Raw genomic sequence first — 12,439 nt, 5'->3', positions numbered from 1 at the left:
TGCGGTCCTCCCACTTCATTTGGGTGAACCGATAGAACATGGACCTGGAAGTTTCCATATCTGATAGAACGATGCAGTCACTATATGCATCATAGGGCTTGAGAGTGCGAAGGCGACAGGCCACTTTGGAGGGTGGGACTCGTGTCTGTCAGACGTTACAAAGGAGGCCTTGAGCTTTAAGGTGGTAAACACATAGGCAGACTTACACAAATGCATTCAGTCAATTGTTCTAGATGGTCTTGCACAACAGACTGTCACTTCAGACTTGAGCAGATTACGGATCACCTAAGTCCTGGTAATCCATGCACGATCCGTCACTGCTTCACTCGGTGCAATACCATAGGGTGATGCCAGGGTCTTACACACTCCAATGCTCTTCAGGGATGGTGGAAACATTTTGGAGAAGGCCGACCTGTACATAGGCCTCTGGAGCTAGCGGCCATCCTCGAGTGCAGCAGACACTGTGTGGTCCACAAGCTGCTCTGCTCCCTGGTTAATTTGGGGTTCACCTGAAGCAAGCTTTCCAAGTTTGCTTAAGGTGACCCAGAATTAATAGTATCGAAACCCCCACTCACAGCTGCTGGCAGGTGCATCACACACAAACAATTTCCTTACCATCTTGTTTCTACAAGTTGAAGGCACTGCTGAACTGTTTTATCTGTTGTACGGCATTATTTTTGGAAAGTGCCCAATAGGTGCTATGCATGATTAGATACTCATGGAGGGCGCAAAGGAGGTGGGGAAGGGATGCAATGTAGACCCCTGCTACATTGCTTCCCTGTCTACATGACTCCAGGGACCGAACCCTTCAAAAACAACTTAGAAGCTAAAAGCGTCTAAGTTGGGTTGAGTCACACGTAGAAACAATCATTTTGTAAAGAAAGATATCTTCCAATAGGTCCCCCACTCTTATCCCCCCCCCCATTGTGATCTATTGTGAATGGCCAAACCTGCTTCTTGCAGCCAAAACACAAAGTTTCACAAAACAGCAACAGGCCGGGAATCCATCAAGCCCCTACACTTGCTCCTCCCCCTTTGAGACAGAACCAGACCTACGATGAAGCTGTGAACTATGTGCTTTAGAATGGTCTTAAGTTGTAAATCTATCCTGGGCGTTTGTGACCTTCATTCATTACAGCAAAGAATACCCATATCTCGGTTGGCCTGCTGCACGTCTAGAATATGCAGGGCCAACCAGAGGCTCCTCAAACGATGTTCAGAAACAGTCAACCCACGGTTTCCTGCAGCCATCACATTTTTCCTTTCTCTTCCAGCGGTTCTGCCTGGGCTTTGCCACGGCCATGTCTGCCCATGTTCAGTGAATACTTGCGCGTCTTACCAGACCGTTTCACTCCAGGGTGGGCCATTCCTGGATCCATCAGGCTCAGTCTTCAGGCTCGAGCACTTCTCTAAATGTCCCCAGTTCTGCTCAAGCATACTTAAAACCCATTAATATTCATCAGGGAAAAATGGTCCCTTTCTGTTAAACTACCATTTATTTGGCCAATCCAGAAAACATGTCTGCTGCTCCAGCTGCACCCCTCCCTGCTGATGTCCGGTCATCTGTAGTAAGCTTCATCAGGCCTCAGGCTGCGCATCGTGGGGCGTCCTTTCACATTCTCACCTGTCCACTTTGGCAGTCTGCCCGCGTGGAGCACAACAAACATGGCGGATAGCCATTCCATCCAAATACTGGGCAAATGACTCCTGCTGTGTTGCGGCGCTCATTGGGGATCAGCCGCACCATCCCCTCGCAGTGTCGGAGTGCCACCACCAGATGATTTCATAAGTTTCCTCTGGTGCATCTCAGAGGGCACACAATGAGGCGCAAATGCCTGAAGGGTGGCATCCATGGAGAGTCAGCAAGTGGGCCACACAGGGTTTCAGGATCAGCAGCATTGTGTGGATAGAATGGTTAGGACCCTCTGTGCACCCACAGTACTCTAGTCTTAAAATGACAGTCCCACCACTACCACACATGCGCCATAACTGATTCATGGTCTAGATTGTAATGCACTCCTGCAACGTTCTCTGCTTTCAGGCTCAGCCCCCAGCATTCCTGAGCATCAAACGCCGCAGACTGATGCCGACACACCCCTCTTCCCCACAGCCGGCATGCCCCTCTGCATACAGTGATACCTGCAGACTGCATCTTTCGCCTGCTCAGAGCCCCAGAGCCCCTCCTGCACCCACAGTGATACCTGCAGACTGCCCTCTTCCGACGCTCAGAGCCCCAGAGTCCCTCTGCATACAGTGATACCTGCAGACTGCCTTATCTCGCCTGCTCAGAGCCCCTCTGCATAAAGTGGTACCTGCAGACTGCCCTCTTTCACCTGATCAGAGCCCCACCTGCACCCACAGTGATTCCTGTAGGCTCTTCTCGTTCCCCCGGCCATGCTCACCTGTGTAGTAATGCTGGCTGTCCAATAGCGCTCTGCTGGCCTGAGGCAATGGAGGGAGGGCACTCTCTTCCAACAGCGGATCTCCCAGCAGCACGCCTGCTCGACTCCACACTTCCCAGAGCCGCCAGTATCGGGAGCACTGTCAGTACTTTGACCTCTTGTCACCTGGGAGAAGCACAGCCCCGCTTGAATCCTCATACCTCCGCAGCCGGCATGGTCACTGCGCCTCAGGAGTCTCTGGTATGCTGACGGGGGTCCCTTCTTTAGCGTCCACCTGTGAAAACCAAAGCATGATTCAGATTCACTGCACTTTAGGGATGGTACATCGGTGTTAGCACTGGGGGTCCCTAGTTGGCAGAGGTAGGCAGCTTGTCCAAGTAGGGAGCCTTTCTTTTAAAGTACACACCTAAGTTTGCCTGTGCTCACCCTCTGGTACCTTGACACAGAGCAGTCAGGCTAAACTACAGAGGCAATGTGTAAAGCATGTGTATATAACCCACATTTAACACAGTGAAAATACCACAAACGAACACCACACCAGTTTAGAAAAATAAACTATATCTATCTAAACCAAACAAGACTAAAATCGACAAAAATCCAACATACAGATATCAAAACATGATTTTTAGAAGGTAAACACAGTTCTGTTCATAGGAAATTATGGATGAGTCGCTCTTAGCACAGAGTACATGGGATGCATCAAAACCACAAGCAAACACAGCTGCAGGGAAGGTGATGCGTCAGTTCCTTGCTCCAGGGGAGGTGATGCGTCGGTCCCTTGCTCCAGGGGAGGTGATGCGTCGGTCCCTTGCTCCAGGGGAGGTGATGCGTCGGTTCCTTGCTCCAGGGGTGGTGATGCGTCGGTTCCTTGCTCCAGGGGAGTCGGTTCCTTATGCTTTGGGAAGGTGATGCCTCGGTTCCTTGATACAGGGGAGGTGATGCATCAGTTCCTTATGCTTTGGGAAGGTGATGCATCGGTTCCTTGCTCCAGGGAGGTGATGCGTCAGTTCCTTGCTCCAGGGGAGGTGATGGTCAGTTCCTTGCTCCAGGGAGGTGATGCGTCAGTTCCTTACTGCCAAGCAGGGGAGGTGATGCGTCAGTTGCTTACTGTGCAGGGAGGTGAAGCGTCAATTTCTTACTGCAGCCCCAGCGTTGATGTGGCGTACAAATGCGATACATGGAAATCTGGATGCGCTGAAGGTGGATGAGGCGGTGGTCACACAGGCACTTCGTCGATTTCTTCAGCTACAGTTCCACGATGTGTCAATTCTTTTAGTCGCAGCAGGGCCTGCTATGCAGTCGGTGATCTCAGACTTCGGAGATTGTTGCACGGGACTCGGCATGCATTGGTTCTTCAGGCCGCCGGCAGGTGATCTGTCGATTTCTTTGGCCGCATGAGACAGTGTGTCAAAACTTTCTTCCCCACAGCTGTGCTGTGCTGAAATAAACTGCTGCTAACAGACAGAATTATTGGTTTTCAGGCTCTCATAGCAGGTCAGAACTCCCAGCAGTGGAGTTCAAGGAAGCGGTCAGTGAAGGCTTTGTGTCCCTGCGACTTCAGAATAGGAGGCAAGCACACACAAGCCCTTAGAGATCCTTCTCAAGCAGGTTTCACAACAAAGTCCAGTCTTTGTCCTCTCCTTGGCAGAAGCAGCAACTGCAGGCCAACCCAGCAAAGCAACGCACAGCAAAGGGGCAGTACACCTCACAGCTCTTCTTCCTTGGCAGAGGTCCCTCTTGATTCCAGAAGTGATCTAAAGTTCTGGGGTTTTAGGTCCATTACTCATACCCCATTTTCTCCTTGGTCTTTTTGTGGCAAGGGTCTCTGAACTCAGTCCAAACCAGTTCTGTCCTCCCCTGTGCAGCTTGACAGCAGGAGGTGGAGACAGCATTATGCAAAGGAGAGCGAGCCTATTCAGGTCCCAGTAAAAATACTCCAACCACCACTCTAAATGCAGAAGGGTGCATTCAGCCTGGCTAGGAGTCACCCAGGCAGGAAGGACACACCTCCACTCCCCCTTGTGACTGTCTAGAATGCACATCCCCAGCTCCCTTCACTCCAACAGATGGTGAATACACAAACAGGCAGAGGCACACAGAATGCTAAAGCAAGAAAATGCCCACTTTCAAAAATTGGCATTTTCAAACACACAGTTAACAAGAATTAGCATAGCCAATAGGTCTCGCCTTTGGGATCTTATAAGTGTTTAGTTATCCAGCACAATATCCTTGGTGCAACAACATCAAGTGTTGCATGGCTAAACACTTATAAGGTCCCAAAGGCGAGACCTATTGGATATGCCACTGCTTGTTGTTACTTGCTGTAAATCTGTTCAGTAGTTTTGGAGTTATTAAAGTATAAAGAAATGGGTATATCTAGGGACACGAATCATTTGCAGATCTACTCATGGGGATTCAGGCAAAAAGCATGGCCTTGATAGAGCGCCCGACCGCGTCACCCCCCTCCCCCCCCCCCCCACTCTGAGCGCACGCGCCCGCCGAACCCTCTGAGCGCGAGGGTCTGAGCACGTCAGAATGAGTGCATATATATTTGTTTTAATGGAAAACGTTCTGTCCACCCTTTTTCCCCTCAGCGGAACCACAGGCACGGCCAGACTCCAGGGACAAACCACGGACTCCCACAAGGCATAGGTGGGTGAAGCCGTGTCAATTTATTGAAACCAAAATTTCACAGGAGCAGTGCTTGCCATGACGCATTTCGCTCCTCGAGGGGAGCTTGATCACATGATGCGTCTCCACACTGACGTATTTAAGGTTAAAAATGTGCACAATCAACTGAAGAAACAGACTATCACTGTAAAACAATATAGAAGACAGACTGCGGCACTAATGCGGTCAGTTTCTAACGTTCGAACTTTACCATCATCATGGACAATTTCCAAATGACAATGCGTAATAAAGTACCTGATTTAATAGCAGCGGAATACAATAAATGAAAACATAATTTCATACATAGTGCAAAAATATATAAGGCATCCACCAATCAGCAACCTAAAATAGAGGTTGGTGATGTCTGCTAAAAACAATATTCGGGAAGTGCCCAAAATACAAAACCACAAAGTACAGTTCTCTCAATAACCAATGAAAAAGAAGTTAGTCGACCTGAGTGTATAAAGAGCCAAACATGAACAAGCATTTGCAATCCAATAGGTCTCGCATTTGCGAGAGTTTGAGCTATTGACATTGCAAATGACACTGCCTTTGATTTATGTGTTTTGAAAACCTGCATGCGGTGAGTAAACACGTACTTGGCAGGTTTTCTTAACACATCAATGAAAGGCATTGTCATTTACAATGCCATATTGCACTGTAAATGCTTTTCGCAGTGTTGTTTATTCTATAAACTAGCCTTTCTGTGCCTTCCCTCTCACACATTTTTCCATCATTCTCTCCTTTTCCACAGTTCGCTCTCCGCATTACTTAAACAATGTAGTTAAAATAAAGCAATCAATGCAGCTATACATAACTTTCTTGGCGTTTGGATCTTTCACAGAAACAATAGGCTGCAGCTAGTGAATAAATAATTCACGGTCCTGGAAAGCACTTTTGAGTGTGACATCGCAGATATCATCGTGGATAAGCATGTTGAAGTAGCAGCTGGCTGGGCTGCAGTACATGAAGAGGGAATGTCCTGAAAGGAACATCTTTGGATAGGACAAGCCTGCTTATTTACCAGCTACATAATGTTGTCGTCCGGCGTATTTAAATATAGAAAGTGGTCAAAGCTGGTGAAAGAAGTTCAGTGGCCTGTCTTGAAGTAGCATTGATCCCCAGATCACACAGCGAGGAGTCCAACAAAATAATTGGCTTGGCTCAGCCAACCAGGCCTAGCGCTTCCTGCAGGTCCATGCGTTGTGAAGAGAAATCCCAGGCCTCCACGGGGCTCAGGGCTCTGATGCCGCACTGTGTTATCAGCGGCACCATGACCATCTAACTGCTGTGACTAAATGGAGATTAGGAAGGCCCGGGCGGCGGATGAAACGCCAGGCCTTCCCAGAGCAGTGGGCTGAGAGGTGGGATAGTCCGACACGCCGCAGCTTCAAAGAAAGTGCAGCAGAAGGTGCCGGCGCATCCTGGTAGAGGAGCCGATAACGAAGGACCGAGCTAAATCAGTACCGCCTGCTGACTGAGCCCTAGGGGGTGCAGAGCAGGAAAGCCAATGTTGTCCAGCATTCAAATGCAGTGAGATCTGATTGGATGAAAACGAGTACTGCACGTTTAAAGTTTCCTGTCGGGGGAGTCAGTCCCTAGATTAAGGCGGTTGGTATGAGAGTCTGGAGTCGAGACATGCCGCCCAATGGGTAGAGAGGTAGGGTGGGTACACAAACACAAACCTACATTTTGGGAAGGAGCTGGGAGGGGGTGCTGAAGGGAACGAAGGTTGTGTTTGTCTCTTGTTCTGTTGCGGAATAAAAGAATGCTGGACAAATTAGAAGGCTTTGGAAATACAGGGAAAGACAGGGTTTCGGCTGCTTCAATAATATCAGCTAGGCGAATTGTGAGCCAGGATTTTTTTTTAATATGTATCTGTTGAGAAAGAAAAGAGAATGTCACCGAGGAGGAACTGACACGGAGTTAAGGGAATGGCCACTCCTGGCACCTAATGTATTGTGCTTACACAAGTATTCTGAAAACAAATACTGTACATACGAATTTGTGCAGGACATAAGGTTGTGTCATCATTATTCCTGGATGGAGGATAAAACCCAAGTGGCCCTAGAAACCAAAAAGGTCGAGTGTGATGGGCTCGAATGCCTGATGGTATGCATTTTGCTGTGGCCGAATTTGGCGAAATCGTGTCTGTGATTGATAAACATCGTTGAGCTATATGAGTCTAGTTGGTGAAATAATGCTTAAACTATCTCTGGGTAAAATTGCATTTTTAATCCAAGAAGCATCAGAATGGGAAACGGTGGACACGCCTACAGGCTCAGCCTCAGTTCGGGTGTAAATGGCTGAAACGGGATGGTTTCAAGACAAAACTACGGTGCTTGGAAATATAGAAACGAGAAGCATGCCATGATGGAGCACAACACACGAGGGACTGCAATGAACACTGTGAGTATGAAAGCAAACGCGCTCTGCAACGTTTTGCATCCGTCTCTTATCCACTGAGCGGATGCAGCAGTGAAAGTGAAACCGAACGCGCTGACACGAGAATAAACAAGCCCGGCGGAGCGTGGTGCGCGCGCGCTTGAGGGCGGGGGAGCGCATTCCAGGCGGGGGAGCGAACCCTTTGAAGTGTTCCCAAAAAGCGGAGTGCATGGCGGCCCCAAGCGCGTGATTGTGCACGTGCTAGCAATGCAATCCGCGTTTTGGGAGCACTTTGAAATGCGCTTTTACAATAGCCTCGCTTTGCGATCGCTTACGCGATAGCAAGGCGAGACCTAAAAATGAGGCATCATATAATCACATATCTGTCATGCAAATGGTTTCTAAGAATACAGATACATACTGTCCATCACAGATCGGTCTAATTAGCAGCAAATAATTCCACAATAAAGTGCAAGTGCAATATTGTCAGGTAACTGATCAGAACTAAAGAGACCCAATGCTAAAAGGAGAACAAAAAGGTATAAAATCAGTTAGTATCAAAATTGCATGCTAAAAAATATATATATATATATACACAATTGAGATGCCATGTGATAATAATTAGTCTGTATAAAAAACGAAGTGCATAGTGCAAATAGTGCAAAATAGTGCAGTGCAAAAAATACTCTAACACTAGCAGCAAGGGAAAAAACCCTGAATCGCTTAGACCTAAACGATCCTAAAGTGAAAGTGCAATAAAAATAGTAAAATCACAGAACAAACCACTTTTACAGAGAGCAAAAAATATATACATAACTCTGATCCAATGGAACAGATGACCATCATACTACATTACCATCATGATAAATAACCATCATACAAAAAACATCATAAAAAATTGTGCAAATCTTCATTCATGTTAAGACCATTAGGGACACTTGTGTCGAGAGCTAAAATAAAATGGGATTCTCGTTGTCTCAATAGCTTATCTCGATTTCCTCCCCGTCCGGGGTTAGGAACTGACCCTATGACTGTGTATTCCAAGTCCTTCAATTTGTTGTCATGAATAGACTTGAAGTGTCTGGCCACCGGATAATCATGGTCAGAATTCACGATGGCCCTAACGTGCTAAAGTATGTGTTTATGCACCAGGAGCTTCGTACTGCCGATGTATTCCAGATTGCAGGTGCACTTCAATTTGTAAATAGCATATTCGGTACGACAGGTGAGATGATCATGAATAGTTATCTCCTTCTCACTAAATGCTGTTTTTATAGTGAGTACTATTCTTGGCAAATGTGCACGCACGGCAAGAATTACATTTAAAAAAGCCTGTCTTAGTAAGCCAAGTACTTTTGGATTTCACCTCAGGCAAAGATTTAACAAGGGCATCCCTCATAGAGGGCGCCCTTTCGAAGGGGATGGCTGGTAAGCTGGGTAGAATGGGACCAAGAATGTTATCAGTCAAAACAATAGGCCATTCTGAATAGATAATCTTGCGAATAACCCGTTCTTGTGCACTAAAAGTTTTCAACCGAATAGGACAAGCATCTTTCTCCAAACTCTCTTTCTCAGACAGTAATGGATTGGGGCAGGAGCAGGATATCTCTTTGCAGATTATTGGCTTTATTTAGGGCAAAAGTCAATTGCTGTTTCTTATAACCCCTGTGTGAGAAAGTGCCATCTTTCTTGCATGGTATGCCCCCACGTTTTACTGAATTGCTGAATGTACTTTGACTGAGTGTGCCCTGGACTCCTGCCAATCAGGTGTCCAGTGCCTATGTTCCTTCCCCAAACAGAAACCTCAACACCAAATTAGCAAACCCTGGCCACATGTCAGCCCCTGGTAAGTGATACCCTAGGTACCCAGGGCCTTGTGACCAGGGAAGGCATCTAAGGGCTGCAGCACTCATTGTGCCACCATTAGTGGCCCTGTACCCTAACACACACACACTGCCCTGGCAGGCTGAGTGTCTGGGTACAAGACAAAACCGAGAGACGCCATGGCACATATCCCTGTGTGCCATGCCCACAACCTACACTGCCCTGGCATACATCAGCCACCCCTCTAGCTGGGTGCACTATGCCAGTGGTGTGGGCACAGAGGCAGGAGCCCTGTGCCCCTACAGTACCCAGGTCCATTCCTGGGCCCTGTAAATGCAGTGCTGCCATTTAAGAGTACATGGTGCTGGAAGCTTGTCAAACACGAACTCCACAGCACCATAATGGCAGCACTGAAGACTGGGAAGTTTGGTATCAAACTGCTCAGGACATTAAATCCACACTGATGCCAGTGTGGGATTTAATGTACCAAGCACCACAGAGGGCATCTTAGAGAGGCCCCCTCAAACCGAACCTACAATCCACGTCTGTTCTGAGGCTGCCTAGGCTGCCACACAGCAGACATGTTGCTGGACCCCTGGGTAGGAGAGCCCCTGCTCTCCTGGGTCTGCAACAATTCACATCCTGGGCGAGGTGCTAAATCTCCTCCCTCAGGATGGGCAGGGGGAAGCTTCAAAGGCATGCCGCCTCTGTGAGCTTCCCCAGGCCACTGCAACCCCCCACTCTGGTGGGAAGCTTGGCTGGATACCCCAAATAAGGACAGAGGACGTGCCAGCCTGCCAACCCCACCCCTCAGGTGGGGGAGGCGAGGTGAAGCACATCCCCGGGCTCTCGCCATCTTGAAGATGGGGAGCCCTGCCCAATCAGGATTAGGCTACTGCCCCCCTCCCACAGGAGAGAGTGAGGATAGGGGGTGTACCCACCCCAGGACAGGGACCCATTGGTACATGCCCTTTAACTACCTGTAACGCCCCTAAATCTAGTATTTGGGGGCACCCTGAACCTTCCTTCCCCAGATTCCAGATTCCAAAATCCGAAGAAGAGCTAGAAGAAAGAAGACCGCCCTGCAGCTGCTAGGAAGAGGAAGACATCAACTGCTTTGGCCCCAGCCCTACTGGCCTGTCGACCCTCGAACCTGCTCCTGCTCCAACCCAGCATCTCTTGTGGCCAGCAACCTCACAAACCCCGGAGGAACTGGCTACCTCTTGACTCTAAGCCCCCTTGGACTCCCATGAGTAGAGCCTCTACTCAAAATCTACTTCTAATCCCTGGCAGCAGCACGGAACCGCAAACCCAGCACACTCTGCACCAGCCAAGCCTGGCCTGTGCCGGAGTGAACAAAGACCACAAGGATGACCCCACGGCAACTGTGACCCCGAGTCCGGCACCTAAGGACCTCCCTCGACACTCCTGAAGAAGCCTGCAGCCTCAGAACCAGGTGCCCCCCCCCCCAACCGCGATCAACAGAGGGTAAGATTTCCCGACACCAAAAGGCACCCGGCGCCCCGCGGCCCCCTGTGCCCAATCCCGGGGTACCTACCTATCCTCCAACTACCCAACTTACCTCTCGAAGTGGTGGTGGCACCTGAAGAATCCTCGTCCCCGAGTTTGCAGTCTTTCTAAACTAGAGATTTCCAATTGAAATCAATTGACCGCCCGAAGGCTCAAAAGCACCCTGCACCCAGCCGCCCGAGTGGCCCTGTGTTGTGGGTTACTATTTCACCTTCTCCTTTTCCTTTTAGTCCTACTTTGCTTTCCCCTCTTGTGTCTGGAATGTATGTGTACATTCCGGGCGTCATGGAGTGGAATTGTGTGGGGAGGTTCTGGAAGGGTGAGAGCTTGGGCAGTTGAAGCTGTGACTGTTGGATGCTGTGCCACTCTTGTTTCAGTGGTCCTATTTGTTGGAACTTAATTAAATCTACAAGAAGACTATCACGCCTCCTTCGTCTTCTTTACACTGGCGACGAGTTGAACCTGTGTGGGGACAGGTGAGGACCACTGGTTTCCCCATCGAACCCAGACGTGTGAGATGAAGATTGCTCCTTCTAAAAGAATTGGCGATTCCTACTAGAAAACCTGCTAGGAAACCTGCTATTTCTACTGCATTTCCGGAAGGACTAATATTGTCTATGCCTCGGAAAGTGAACGGTTGACAACGGCTGTACTCCGCCTACCTTGGTTGCCTTGATGACGTGAGCTGCCGTTGGTCGCTGGATCCCTGGCGTGGAGATTTCCTGTGGTTTCTTCTGTACGCGAGTGGAGGTGACGCTGTCGGCAAGCTTCGGGCTGAGAGGCAGGGTTCCGGTGCGACAGGGAGCGCTTTTCGGGTTGCGGGAAGATTTGGAGCTCGCGCATGCGCGTTGGAGGCAGTAAGGAAGCAGCGAACTCTGAGCTGATCCTTCTGACATGCGCGCTGATGTGTGAAGCTTCTGTGCAGGCGCGGTGATGCGCACACCACTGTTTTGTTAGCGTTAAGCTTTCAGTGCGACATATGCACGTTGGGGAGTGATTCTCCTTGGATTTCTCACGCGCTGAGGGCTGAATCTTTCCCTGTGCATGCGCGGTGACGCGCACACCTTCATTTTGTTAGAGGAGCCTTGTTGTTGCCCTGCACATGCGCGGTGATGCGCACACCTCCGTTTCATTAAAGGATCCTTGTTTTTGTCCAGCACTTGCGCAGTGATGCGCGCACTGATGCGTACATTTCTTCATATTTGTTCATGATCAACGTTGCTTGTGGAGGTACTGTTCTTTATTTATTCTTGACATGCACATTTCTTCGTGTGGAGTCTTAAGGGGCATTTCTTCATGATCTCTCCGTGATCAACACCAACATTACTTACTGAAGTACTGTTTTCTTGTGGGTGTAGGTCAGTGATACTCTCATTATCAATTGTGGGACATTATTGTGCATTTGTTCACTTAACTATAGGTTTAGATTTAGTTTTTTTTGTGCTTTTACACCATGGCTACTGGTATGTCACAAACCCCACAATTTCTTTCGGAATCGGGTGACCCCATTTTACCGTGGAAGAGATGGAAGCCTTTGTTTGATTCGTATTTATTAGCTATTGGGGGAGAAAAATTTTCAGCAGTACGCAAGCAAGCCACTTTGTTACATAATTTGGGGGTTGAGGGCA

At 48.7% G+C, this 12,439-nt stretch overlaps 1 protein-coding gene across 6 annotated transcripts in view; it reads right to left on the bottom strand.

Moving 5' to 3' along the window:
* Positions 1 to 12,439, bottom strand: part of LOC146863586 (uncharacterized) — a 192,509-nt gene that overhangs the window by 134,582 nt on the left and 45,488 nt on the right. For all 6 annotated transcript variants that reach the window (XM_085627535.1, XM_085627529.1, XM_085627539.1 and 3 more), the window contains one exon: positions 2,403 to 2,676. The gene's annotated coding sequence lies outside the window, so the exon portion shown is untranslated. The remainder of the gene's footprint in view (positions 1 to 2,402; positions 2,677 to 12,439) is intronic.

The sequence above is a fragment of the Triturus cristatus genome, chromosome 2_1, assembly GCF_964204655.1.
Source record: "Triturus cristatus chromosome 2_1, aTriCri1.1, whole genome shotgun sequence".
Taxonomy (NCBI): domain Eukaryota; kingdom Metazoa; phylum Chordata; class Amphibia; order Caudata; family Salamandridae; genus Triturus; species Triturus cristatus.
Note: the sequence above shows the minus strand (reverse complement) of the source record. Positions and strands in the feature narration are given on the sequence as shown.